We start from the raw sequence: 13,671 nt of genomic DNA on the forward strand, positions 1-13,671 counted from the left end.
ATTTGCAGTGCCGTCGAAGAGGGTGTAAAGAATAAAAACTTACATTTTTTGACATATTTTCGCTTATATCTCCGTTAATAGTGGATGATCGTTGATGAATTTCTCACTGTAATGTAGCACATCATTCATATATATATTACGTACGAGATCAAATCAATTTGTAGTGCCGTCGGAGAGGGTGTAAAAAATTAAAAATTGAATTTTTGGACATATTTCTGCTTATATCTCCGTTAATAGTGGATGATCGTTGATGAATTTCTCACTGTAATGTAGAACATCATTCATATATATCATGTACGAGATCAAATCAATTTGCAGTGCCGTCGGAGAGGGTGTAAAAAATTAAAAATGATTTTTTTTTACATATTTTTGCTTATATCTCTGTTAATAGTGGATGATCGGTAATGAATTTTTCACTATAATGTAGCATATTATTCATAGATATTACGTACAAGATCAAATCAATTTGCAGTGCCGTCGGAGAGGGTGTAAAAATTCAAAAATGAATTTTTTTGACATATTTTTGCCTATATCTCCGTTAATAGTGGATGATCGTTGATGAATTTCTCACTGTAATGTAGCACATCATTCATATATATCATGTACAAGATCAAATCAATTTGCAGTGCCGTCGGAGAGGGTGTAAAAAATAAAAAAATAAAATGTTTTTACATATTTTTGCTTATATCTCCGTTAATAGTGGATGATCAGATGATCAAATAAAATTAACATTCTTCGAAATGAACATTTCTCAATACAAAATCATCCAAAAGACCAATTCGTTCAGGCCAGTCTCAACTCCCTACACAGTAGGTTAATGGACTGACACCTATTAGAAAACAACTACTCCTCTGGCTAATACCACGAAAGGCGTTGGATTATATCCGACAGGTGTCAGTGCAGGATTCTTCACAGAAGTTATTCCTCACAGTCCTCCTTCACAAAAGTTATTCCTGCACTGACACCTGTCGGATATAATTCAACGCCCTTCGTGGTATTAGCCAGGGGAGTAGTTGTTTTTTTAAATAAGTGTCAGTCCATTAACCTACAGTGTAGGGAACGAATTGTTCTTTTAGATGATTTTATTCATAGCCAGTCTTCAAGTACGCCCACTGACTATAAGTGAAAATGTATCTTAATATGCTCAAACTCGATAATAAATAAAATAAACATTATTCAAAAATAAACATAATTCACATAAAGAAAATAAATAATGGCAACTCAATATGCTGAACATAAAGGACAAATACCAAGTTTGTATCGAAGACTGTTTTTCCTTGAATCATATTCAGAAACATCGATACATTTCGCATGACTTATCCTCTGACAACTGCTGCATGTTAGTTCAAAAGATAAATGTGACACTTCATTTCCGCAAAACAAACATTTGTCACTCATATCATGGGAAGACCTAATTATAATTTATTTTAAACTATTCCTATAATGTGTTATATTAAAATTTTCCCCATTCACTAACTTATTGAAAAAATATATAATAAAAACCGCACAGTTATATGAATCTACTTCTTTGTTACAGATTATATATTTTGTTTATTTGTTTATCATTCAGTATATATTTTTTGTTCCATTTAGTTAGCTATGAATGAGATATGTTTATAAAAAAAAAGGTTGTTGTTGTTGATTGTCAAAAAAGGTCAATAGACGTCAAAAAGTATAATTTGGTATTTTCTTGAAAAATAAAGTTTCTAAGGAAATTACATGGTCCTTTAACCGAATTAGACATCAAAATATAGTAGTTACAGTCCACAAATACGTACTGAAAAGGAAACATGTCTGAATATCGAAGAAGATCTCAGAGAAAAAATGCTGGCAAGACCAATAATTTTGATGATTATGTTCGATGGCCGCTGGCATTAGAGAGTAATATTCAAAGTATTCATGACACTGTTCAGTCAGAATCAAATATCTTCATGTCTTCGCATCAGCAAGGAGACGCAACTCAGGCGCTGAAAATTGTCCAAACAGCTCCCATAGAAGAGCCGAAAGGTTCCGGATTTCATGTACAATCTAATAGAACTGGCAGTAGGGATGGAACAGATCTAGGATCAATCAGGTATCCATCAAAAGTATCAGTTTCTACTAGAAAATCGGCAAGGAAATCAAATGAATCCAAGGTATCTTCAAAGAGGGTAGAAATTGAAAAGAAGCGTTTGGCGTTGGAGACTGAGGTCGCGAGGATTGAGCTAATGAGGGAAATGAAAAAGCAGGAATTCGAAAATCAAATGAGGATTCTGGATCTTCAGAAAAAGTTAGCTGAAACTAGAATTGAAGAGGAAGAGTTATGCTCTACAAGAGATATCGGTTCGAAAAAATCGCTTGCAGAGAGCACAGATAAAGAAAGCATGTTCAGAGGAGTACAAGAATGGGTTAATAAGTGTGAAGTGCATTCTGTTACTTTTTCACCAGAAAAAACGAAAATTCAAAATACAAATATGTCACAGGAAAATGACATTTCAAAATTATGTCATGTTGTCGCCGATGCCATTAGAAGTGTTTCGAGGGTAAATTGTTCGAATAATCAGGCAATTGCTAAGGAACTACCTTTTTTTGATGGCAAACCAGAAGACTGGCCGTTACTCATCAGTCAATTTAACAGGAAAACTAATATGTATCAATACTCAGAGGATGAAGTGATGCTAATGTTACAGAGGTGCCTGAAAGGGGAAGCTCTTGAAGCAGTAAGGAGTTTATTATTGCACCCTAAAAATATTATTCATGTTATTGAAACATTAGAAATGCGTTTTGGTCGTCCAGAATACGTCATTGGTTCTTTGATTAACAAAACTCAGAATCTGCAATTTGTTAGAGATGGCGATTTTAATAATTTTGTTAAATTTTCATGTCACGTCAATAACCTGGTGGCTACGTTGGAGCAATTTGAGGCAAGTAATCATTTGAAGAATCCGTTTTTACTGGAGCAGTTGGTAGGAAAATTACCCAATAGTCTGAAATTACAATGGGGACAGAAGATGGTGCTGAAAGGAGGTAAGGTGAATTTGAAAGATTTTGGAATCTGGGCAAATGAATTATCTTCAGCTGCATGTTACGTAAGTCAAAAAACTTTCCCTACTACCAGTCACCATCAGAAAAAATGTAATAATTCAAGATCGGAAAATATCTTGGTTGCTACAAATCAAGCAAACGATGACCCTAAATGCCTTTACTGTAATAAAACTGGTCATGAAATTTATAATTGTTCCATATTGAAAAATGATAGCATAGATATTCGTTGGTCAAAATTATACAAAACCAAAATTTGCTTCTGTTGTTTGAAAACTGGTCATTCAAAGAGGTTTTGTAGATCAAAACAACGCTGCGGCTTTGAAGGATGCAAATTACGCCACCATACCCTTCTGCATAAAAGTAAAGTTTCTAATGAACTTTCTCATACTGAAAAAATTGATGAAAGTGTTCAAACAGTTTGTCTCACCAACAATAATTCTAAAGTTCTTCTCAGGATAGCTCCTATCAAAATTTATGGCCCAAAAGGGTATATAAATACTTATGCTCTGTTCGATGAGGGGTCAACCATATCTTTGATAGAAAGTCAGATCGCAGAACAACTAGGATTATCAGGGGAAACCAAACCTTTGTGCATGCAATGGGCTAAGAATATTGTTTCATATGATGAAGGTTCAAAATGTATCAATATGAAAATTTCTGGAGTTCATGAAGGGGCAAGAATCTTCCAAATGAGTGGTTTGAGAACAGTAACAAATTTGTCTTTACCTTCTCAAACCATCGTGATGGATAATTTCAAAGATTATGTACATCTTCAGGGACTACCTATTCAAGATATGGTAGATGCAAATCCTACTGTTCTCATAGGTCAAGACAATATCCATTTAACAGTAGCAAGAAAAGTTTATCAGGGTTCTGAACATAGTCCAATTGCTACTAAAACTAATTTAGGATGGGTTATCCATGGTAACACTTCAGAATCTGATCAAAATGTGAGTTATATCAGGAACTGATAGTTCACCGGTATAACATTACAGATGCATGTTCCCAGACCAGGTCGTTAGCCGATCCAGCTTGCTTACTCAGCATTGCGTCATATGCGAACTTATTTATACACCTTGTTTTATTATTCATTCATTCAATTGTAGTTATTTGCCTTAAATGTACAAATAAAGTTTTTAAAAAGTCTCAAAGCAAATCCTTCGAAATAATTGGCGCAGTCGTTGTAGGATTGTTCGAAAACGACTCATTGCGAATTCGTTTGTGAGTTTCAACTCTTAACGGACAAGAAACCGAAAATTTGGAGAACGAGCCAGAGACCCAGAAAAACACAGTGAGCCAGAAAAGTGGACGAAAACCAGGAATAGGTGAGCCATCCATTTTTCCTCTCCTTTTATTTGAATTTTGTGGCAAAGTTGACTATTGATTGAATCAGTTAGTGCATATAATTTAAATTTAACAATAAAAACAGAATTGAGTGGAAATCAATTGCGTTTTAGATATTAGCGAAAATAATAATCTGAAACATAAATTTAGCATAAGAAGAGAAAGAGGATAATTACAATTTTCGAAAGTAAAGGAATAAGTAAAAGTAATAAAAGAAAGAATAGTAATAAAATAAATTTTCATTTACAATCAATCAAAATTGACGAATTAATTGGACAATTAAATAACTTAGTATTAGATAGAGATAATAATATGGTAAATCCTCAGGAAATGGGTATTAATTACCAATTATTGAGACTTTATATTGATACGATTCCAAATTTTAATGGTGATAATGAAAGTACCTTAGAAGTATTTATTGAACATTGTGAATATTTGATTTCTACCTACAAAAATATTCAAAATATTGATGATCCAATTAATACATTTTTAATCAGAGCTATTATTGGGAAATTATCAGGAAATGCATTAATGTTAGTTGGAAGTAGACCAGAAATTCGAGATTGGGATAATTTAAAGAATCTGCTTAGGCTTAGTTTCGGAGACCAAAGAAATCTAGAATGCCTTGTTCAAGAAATGATGATAATGAAACCTTTTCGAAATGAAACTTTCTTCTCTTTCGGTCAGAGAATTCAGAAAAGCAGGAGTACAATTGCTTCAAAATTAGTTTCAATGAACCTGAGTGTGGAAGAACGAACTTTCAAATTGCGAAATTACGATGAACTTTCTTTGAAAACCTTTATCCGTGGTTTAACAGGAAGAATACAAGACATGGTTAGACTACGAAATCCAAACTCTTTAGAACTAGCCATTTCTTATGTTCTAGAAGAAGAAAATTTCATTTATAATCAAAAACAAAATAATTACTTTCAAAATCCTCTTCAACATAATAAAACGATGCCTCCAAGACCACAATCATCTAATCAATTCAAACCGCAACAACCAATTTCAAATTTCCGACAACAAATGCCAGTTCAAAATTTTCAAAGACCAAATTTCAATACCCAAAATTTCCAAAATAAAAACCAACCACCGGTTGAAAATTTGAGATACCAATTTCCATCTCAACCTATCCAGTTACAACCGAGACAAAATACGCCTCCTCCAAAATATTTTACTAACCAATAAGTATTTGAAACACCCCGTAATGTTTTCAAACCTACCGGACAAGTTATGCAAAATAAACCAGAACCTATGTCAACATCATCTCGTAATCCTACGATACAACAAAATCGTAATCCTAATAGAAATTATTTTCAAAATTCCGGTCCAAGAAATTTCATGTCAGAGGAACTTCATAATATAGAGACTAGATACTACCCAAATGATCAGTTAGAATTTGATAATCCCTTCGAAAACCAACAATATGAATGTTCAGGTGTTATAAATGAACAAAATGACTCAAATGCTTATAACGACAATTTTGAAAACTTTCAGGACACTGTATTCAACCAGTGCCCTTACGAAAATGTTAACGAAACCGAAAATTTTACTTTTGAAGAAAATTTTCCCCATATCTCGACCCAGGACAACACAACATAACAAATATAGACCTCAATCATTTACAGAACAATTTACCATATATATTCGTTCCCAAATTGAAAGCAAAATTTTTAATAGATACAGGTAGCTCTCGTAGTCTCATGAGTCCAAATTTGGCAAATAAATTTTTCCAAAATTATATTTCTAATGAAAACTTCAATATTCAAACCTCTCATAGTATTTCTTTTCACAACGAAGTGGTTGTTATTCCAATATTTGAGATTTTCAATATTGAGAAATGTCACAAATTCTATATTTTTGATTTTAATCAAAAATATGATGGACTTATAGGAATGGATCTTTTAAAACAATTACAAGCAATAGTCGATATTCATAAAAAATTACTGATTACTCCTAGTAACCAAATTCCAATTATTTTTGATGAGTCACTAAACACATCAAATAAAACTCCACAAAAATGTTTTCATACTTTGATAATCCCTGGCAGAATGCAGCAAGTTATTAAACTTCCTGTCCTTCAAAAATCTGGTTTAGGAATTTTAAATTATATAGATTTTGGAAACAATTTAGAATCTCCACAAGCTATCGTTAACATAGAAAATTATTTTGCTTATACAACAATAACAAACTCGAACACAAAGCCATTCAAAATCACGATAACAGAACCTTTTGAGATTGAACCTTTCGATTTAAATGAAACTAATTTCGTTGGAAATATCGAGACAAATAGTAAAGTAAACGAACACCAAGACCTTCTTTTAAAAAATAACTTGAAAAATCTAAGGTTGGAACACTGCAATGAAGAAGAAAAAGAAGCAATCGCAAAATTGTGCTATGATTATAGAGATATATTTCACTGTGAAAACATTCCTTTGAGTTTCTCTAATGAAATTACTCATAAAATAAAATTAAAAAATGAAACCCCAATTTTTACAAAGACTTATCGAATTCCGGAAATTCACAAAAATGAAGTAAATTCCCAAATCAATAAAATGTTAGAACAGGGTATAATTCAACCTTCTACCTCACCCTGGAACAGCCCGATTTGGGTAGTTCCCAAAAAATTAGATCAAAGTGGAAAACAGAAGTGGCGCGTCGTCATAGACTATCGAAAATTGAATGAACAAACAATTGACGATAAATATCCTCTTTCCAACATTACAGACATCTTAGACAAACTTGGTAGGGCAAATTATTTCACCACCCTCGATTTGGCATCAGGATACCACCAAATCGAAATGGACAAAAATGACATTTCAAAAACAGCTTTTTCTACACAAAATGGGCACTACGAATTCAGACGTATGCCTTTTGGGGTAAAAAATGGTCCCTCTACTTTTCAGAGGACAATAAATAATGTTCTGAGGGGCTTAAACAACGAAATTTGTTTAGTGTACCTTGACGATATAATAATATTCAGTAGCTCCTTACAAGAACACATCTCTAGAATAAAAAACGTATTCGAGAGACTGAGGAAAGCAAATTTCAAAATACAATTGGATAAATCTGAATTTCTTAAAAAATCAGTTGCCTACCTAGGACATTTAATCACCCCTGAGGGAGTAAAACCCAATCCGGATAAAATCTCAGCAATTCAAAAATTCCCTATCCCAAAAACTCAGAGAGAAATCAAATCATTTTTAGGCTTAATGGGATATTATCGAAAATTCATTAAAGATTTTGCGAAAATTACAAAACCTATGACCGCATGTTTAAAACGAAATGCAAAAATAATACATGACCAAACTTTTATCGAAAGTTTCGAAACATGTAAGAAAATTTTATGTAACGACCCTATACTTCAATACCCCGACTTTGAACGAGAATTTATAGTGACCACAGACGCTTCAAACGTAGCCCTAGGCGCAATCCTTTCACAAGGTAATATTGGCCAAGACAAGCCTATCGCTTATGCTTCGCGAACTTTAAATGAGACTGAACAACGTTATAGCACTATCGAAAGAGAGCTTCTTGCGATAGTTTGGGCTTGCAAACAATTCAGGGACGACCCTTTACAATTGTATGTGACCACCGCCCACTAACATGGCTTTTTAATATTCGAGAACCCAATTCCAAACTATTCCGTTGGCGTTTGAAATTGGAAGAATACAACTACAAAATTGTTTATAAGAAAGGACTTCTGAACTCCAATGCGGACGCACTTTCACGTATTCAACTTAACATGCACGAAACCGACTCCATTGCTAACAATCCAGGTGACATTGACCAAGAAACTTTAGACTTTCTTAGAGAACTAGCAGAAAATCCAGTAGAAAATTCAAAACCAGATATATCTAATGATAATCCTGGAAAACAATCAAAAATTAATATCATTTCAGATATCCAAATCAATCCCCCGAATGAACTCACTAATCAAATCGATCAACTACCTATCTCTCAAACCGACGAAACTCCCCATTCTTTATCACAAGAAGTAGCCAATGATGGAATTCCTATTCGAGATGATATAATCAATAATAAAATACAGTGTGTCAATTTGAAAACTTCCCACCCTCAATATCTCCCTTCCAGTACATAATATGAAAAAATGGTCAGACAGGTCAACTTTATTTGCAAGGGGGACACTCTGAATGAATATTTTCAACCCTCGGGGTTCAACCCCCTAGGAGGGGTGGATGTTACCCTCAGAATTTCAAATGGAAAGGGGGGTCAAGTGGCACATCATTTTGAAGGGCATTCAATTCTCTTGCCAATGATACCTTTTTCATTAGTTTTTGATGAGCAGTTTTTGAACAATAACGTTCCAAACGAACGGTGATTAGAAGTGAATAAGAATAAATGATTAAAACTCGCCCGCACTAGATGTTTGGTATTCAGGTTGGTATTCAAAACAAATGATTGTAATGGACTATTGGAAAAGGTGAGCATCGTACTAGGTAGCATCGTTCCAACCCTTGAGTAATATTCGAATTCGTGGATGTGAGAGGAATGTAGAACTACTTAGTTAACGAAATACGCATCGAGTGCAAACAAAAAATACTAAATTGCAAAAAACAAATTTCAACCATCTTGTTACGCTTTATCTGATAATATGTTCAAAATGTTGTCCATTCTGCTCTAAACAGTAATACAGTCTGTTTTCGAACTCCTCTCGAACATTTTGGAAAACTTCACCACTAATTGACCGGCATGCTGCTGTAATTCGTCCTTTGAGGTCATCCATATCAGTGGGCTGTGTTTTATAAACGACAGATTTGAGATATCCCCAAAGAAAAAATCTAATGGAGTCAAATCCGGTGATCTCGGTGGCCACTCAATTGATCCCCTTCTGCCAATCCATCTCTCCCGGAATCGCTCGTTCAACCATTGTCGGACGGGGCGAAAATAATGAGGTGGCGCACCGTCCTGTTGGAAATGTAACAAATCTTCCTGCAACAGTAAATTACCGTGTGCATCAATTTGAGTTTCGAGCTCGTGAGTTATAAGTGGATCGATAGGTGCTTGAAGCATATCTAGGTACAGATCACCATTCAAGTTTTCTTCAAAAAATAAAGGTCCGATAATGGCATTTCCAAGAATACCAGCCCAAACATTAACTTTTTGTGGGTGTTGTGTATGTCCTTCTCGAAAATTGTGAGGGTTTTCGTCACTCCAATAGCGACAATTTTGCCTATTAACATTGCCATTCAGGAAAAATGAACATTCATCACTGAAACAGATATTGAACAGAAGATTAGGTAAAGCATTGATTCGAAGAGTCATGATTTCACAGAATTCTATTCTTCTGTCATAATCATCCTCATGGAGCTCGTGGAGAATCTGCATTTTATATGGATGAAATTTGTGCATTTTCAGTGCTTTCCTTACAGTCTCGTGTGACATTCCCGTCTGTTCTGCTACTGATCGTAAGGAGCTAGTCGGCTCTGCAGCAAATGTTCCCAACACCTCAATTTGAGCATCCTCATTCAGTACTCTGGGGTTATTCCTTTTTTTATTCTTCACCGAACCAGTTTCGGAAAACTTTGTCACCAAATCAAGCACATACCGGTGACTTATATTAAGATTTGGATTTCTTTCATTAAAAAGAGATGCCGCCCTTCGTGCGCACTTGCCCACCTCTCCATAAATAAAAATTATTTCAATTCGGTCTTGGATAGTGTAAACCATTCTTACAATTTATACACTTTCTAAGGTATCGCTGATCAGCTCAACAAATGAAACTGAAATGATAGTACTACCAAATGGCTTGAATGCGATGAACACCTTTTTTGCTCAAAAAACGATACTTTTTATAGCAGAAGTAACAAAAAAGGGATAAGAGTTTTAAATCCGATGATAAACCCAAATGAAAGTCACCGAAATCAGATAACTAATTAATGTAAATTTTTTGAGGCTTGTCTAATTTTACCCCTGATGGAAAGTTGAAAAGCTGACCCGTCATCACAAGTTTTACTTATAAGAGAGTCAATAAATTGTATTTCTTTGCATACTAACTTGATAACCAGGCATTTTAGTATAGGCCAATTCTAATTACTTCTGTTAGTTTAGAACTACATTTTCGGATACTGCTGATCGGAAAATAATAAATGAGGGCACCGTCGGCAAGCGAATTGAATGCCCTTCAAAATGATGTGCCACTTGACCCCCCTTTCCATTTGAAATTCTGAGGGTAACATCCACCCCTCCTAGGGGGTTGAACCCCGAGGGTTGAAAATATTCATTCAGAGTGTCCCCCTTGCAAATAAAGTTGACCTGTCTGACCATTTTTCCATATTATGTACTGGAAGGGAGATATTGAGGGTGGGAAGTTTTCAAATTGACACACTGTATATCAAATTCACGTTTTAAAAAATAAACAAAATAAAATATCTCTTCAACAAGAAACATATGGTATTCATAAAATTTCAACAGTAAAACTACCTTCAGAAGAAAATGAGCTCTTGATTTTTAATTTCATGAAAGATTATTTGAAACCGAATATTAATTACTTCATATATTTTGAAAATGCTCAACTCATGAAAAATTTCACAAAAGTGTACTCTGAAAATTTTAGCAAACAGACTCTAAAATTAATCAGGTGTACAAAACTTGTCAACACTATAAAAGGTCAGGACGAACAAATCCTCTTGATGAAAAATCATCACGAAGGAAAAACAAATCATCGCGGAATCGAAGAAACTTTACAATATCTAAAAAGAAATTATTATTGGATAAATATGAAACAAACTATTACAAATTACATTAATTCATGTGATATTTGTCGAAGAACAAAGTATTCTAGGCAAAATCCATATGTACCTTTAGTTTTGACAGAAACTCCTTCAAAACCTTTTCAAATAATTCACATCGATGCTTTCTTTTTCGACGGCCAAATATATTTGACAATTATTGACTCTTTTTCTAAATTCGCTCAAGCGATACCAATAGCCGGCAAATCAGCCATTCACATTTGTAATGCTTTAGTAAGGTATTTTGCTTCTTTTGGCACACCTCAAAATATAACTGTTGATAGTGGCCGAGAATTCAATAACGAAACTGTCAAAGAACTTTTGAAATTACACAAAATAAAAGTGCCTGGACACCATGAATCCAATAGCCCTGTAGAAAGACTTCATTCCACCTTAATCGAACATCTACGAATTTTGAAAGAAATACACCCTAACGAGACAGATCTCATTAATTACGCCATACTAGGTTACAATACTTCAATTCACAGTTCAACTGGTTTTACTCCATTTGAATTAATATTTGGTCATACAAATTCAAGAAGTCCAGAGGAAATTTTCAGTCCCAAAGAATTTTTTTCAACATATGTACAAGAACACAATAAGAAACTAACCCCTGTTTATGAAAAAGTTTTGGAAAAATTGAAATCTCGCAAAGAAAAAATACAAGAAAAAACAAACATTAAAGGTAACACGAACGAGGAATTTGAAATCAATCAAAAAGTTTTCAAGAAAAATCCGAAAAACAGAAATGAAAAGAACAATAAATTTTTAGGACCATTTACCATTACAAAAATCTTAGAACATAACAAAGTAGAAATAGAAAATAAAAAGGGAAAGGTTGAAATAATTCACATAAAAGAATTAAGAAAACCACCTTTGTTACAGGCTTAAAATGAAGAACCTGAGAATCCTGAACCTCCTGACGTTATTAGCAATGATCAGGGCCAATCCAGAAATTGAAATAAAAACAATAAGTCCTTCCCCCGGAATCCTTCCATTTAAACTTGGTTTTTCAAAAATTGTAACTAAAAAACATATTTTTCTCAACGATATTGATTTAAGTATCCTGGAACTTGAAATAAAAAATTTAATAAAGAACTATAATAAATTAAACGAGATATCAAGTAATAAACAGATGTACTTTAGGAGTTTGGCAAATAAATACGAACATTTAAAACCACTGGTTTTCGAAATTTCTCATAAACTCAAAAATATTCTAAATACACCAACGATCAGACAAAAACGAGGATTAATAAATGTTGGAGGAACAATCCAAAAATGGCTTTTTGGTAACTTAGACGCATCCGATGGAGAGCGATATGATAAGGCAATCGAAACTTTGAAAAGCAATCAACAAAAAATTGTAAAAGAAGTTAATTCACAAATTTCTCTTTCCAAACAAATAATTGATAAATTTTCCAAACATATTGAATCTATTATCAAAAATCAGAAAGATATTTCTAAATACATTGAAATCTATAAACCAGCTTTGATCAATATAACTGATCAATTTTATAAATATACTGTGTATTCAAGTATGCTAGATCAAATATTTTTAAATGCAAATGTAATTATCACCTTTCTTGATAACGTCGAAAATGCAATCACTTTTGCAAAATTACATACAGTTCACCCTGATATTTTAACAAGTCAAAATTTGGAAGAAATCATTAGTGAGCTTCACAATCACTATAGTCCTGACGAAATACTTCAGTTAGATGTCCACTCATGGTATTCAATTATTCAAACAAACTGTTATTTTTCAAAAAATAAAATTATCTTTGCCATAGAATTTCCTATAGTTTATCCTAAAACCTTTCAATACTTCCATTTGTTTCCTATCCCAACTGAAACAAATACCATAATCATCCCAAAAAAACCTTACTTGGCTCTCGGAGAAGAAACATTCCAATATATGGACCAACCCTGTACACAAATCTTGGACATGTATCTCTGCAATCAAGAAAACCTGAGTTTCCACCCAGAAAAAGACTGCATTGCCGCCCTTATTCACGACAAGGATGCTAGGTGCCCCCAGATGCCGATAGAACCACCAACCCAAATATTCAATAAAATCAACGAGGAATATATTATCGTCATCACCTCAGAAGAAATGAAAAAAAAATCAAAATGCCCAGAGGACCAATTCTTCACAGTCAAAGGCAGCACCCTTCTACGAATTCCAACCAATTGCAGTTTCGAATTCAAACGATACAAATTCGAAAACCGCCAAAATTCGAATTTCGGAAAACCATTTGTCTTGCCAAAAATCAACAATGAAGTGTTAAGGTTTGAGACACTCGAAAGAAAACCTTTAAGGATAGAAAATATACCACTGGAAGATATCCATCAACTTCAGAGACATATCGATGCGACAAATCAACTATCAATAGAAGACATCGATTACTACCAATCAACCGACTGGATTCTATGGACAATTATCTGCTTTATTTTATTTGTTTTGGCCTGCTACACCTTCAAGAAAATTCAAAATGCACGGAAGAAACCAAACTCCGAATTGAAAGTGAAATTTGAAGGAAAAGAACTTGAA

At 33.8% G+C, this 13,671-nt stretch overlaps 1 protein-coding gene and 1 long non-coding RNA gene across 2 annotated transcripts in view; one reads left to right on the plus strand and one right to left on the minus strand.

The window, feature by feature from the left end:
• The window catches only part of LOC111511015 (intermembrane lipid transfer protein Vps13), a 1,108,316-nt gene that overhangs the window by 401,864 nt on the left and 692,781 nt on the right, over positions 1–13,671 (plus strand).
• The window catches only part of LOC141480419 (uncharacterized), a 113,969-nt gene that overhangs the window by 20,509 nt on the left and 79,789 nt on the right, over positions 1–13,671 (minus strand). The window lies entirely within an intron of this gene.

The sequence above is a fragment of the Leptinotarsa decemlineata genome, unplaced genomic scaffold, assembly GCF_025532065.1.
Source record: "Leptinotarsa decemlineata unplaced genomic scaffold, Ldec_3_MD MMD2_P_RNA_scaffold_8, whole genome shotgun sequence".
Taxonomy (NCBI): Eukaryota; Metazoa; Arthropoda; class Insecta; order Coleoptera; family Chrysomelidae; genus Leptinotarsa; species Leptinotarsa decemlineata.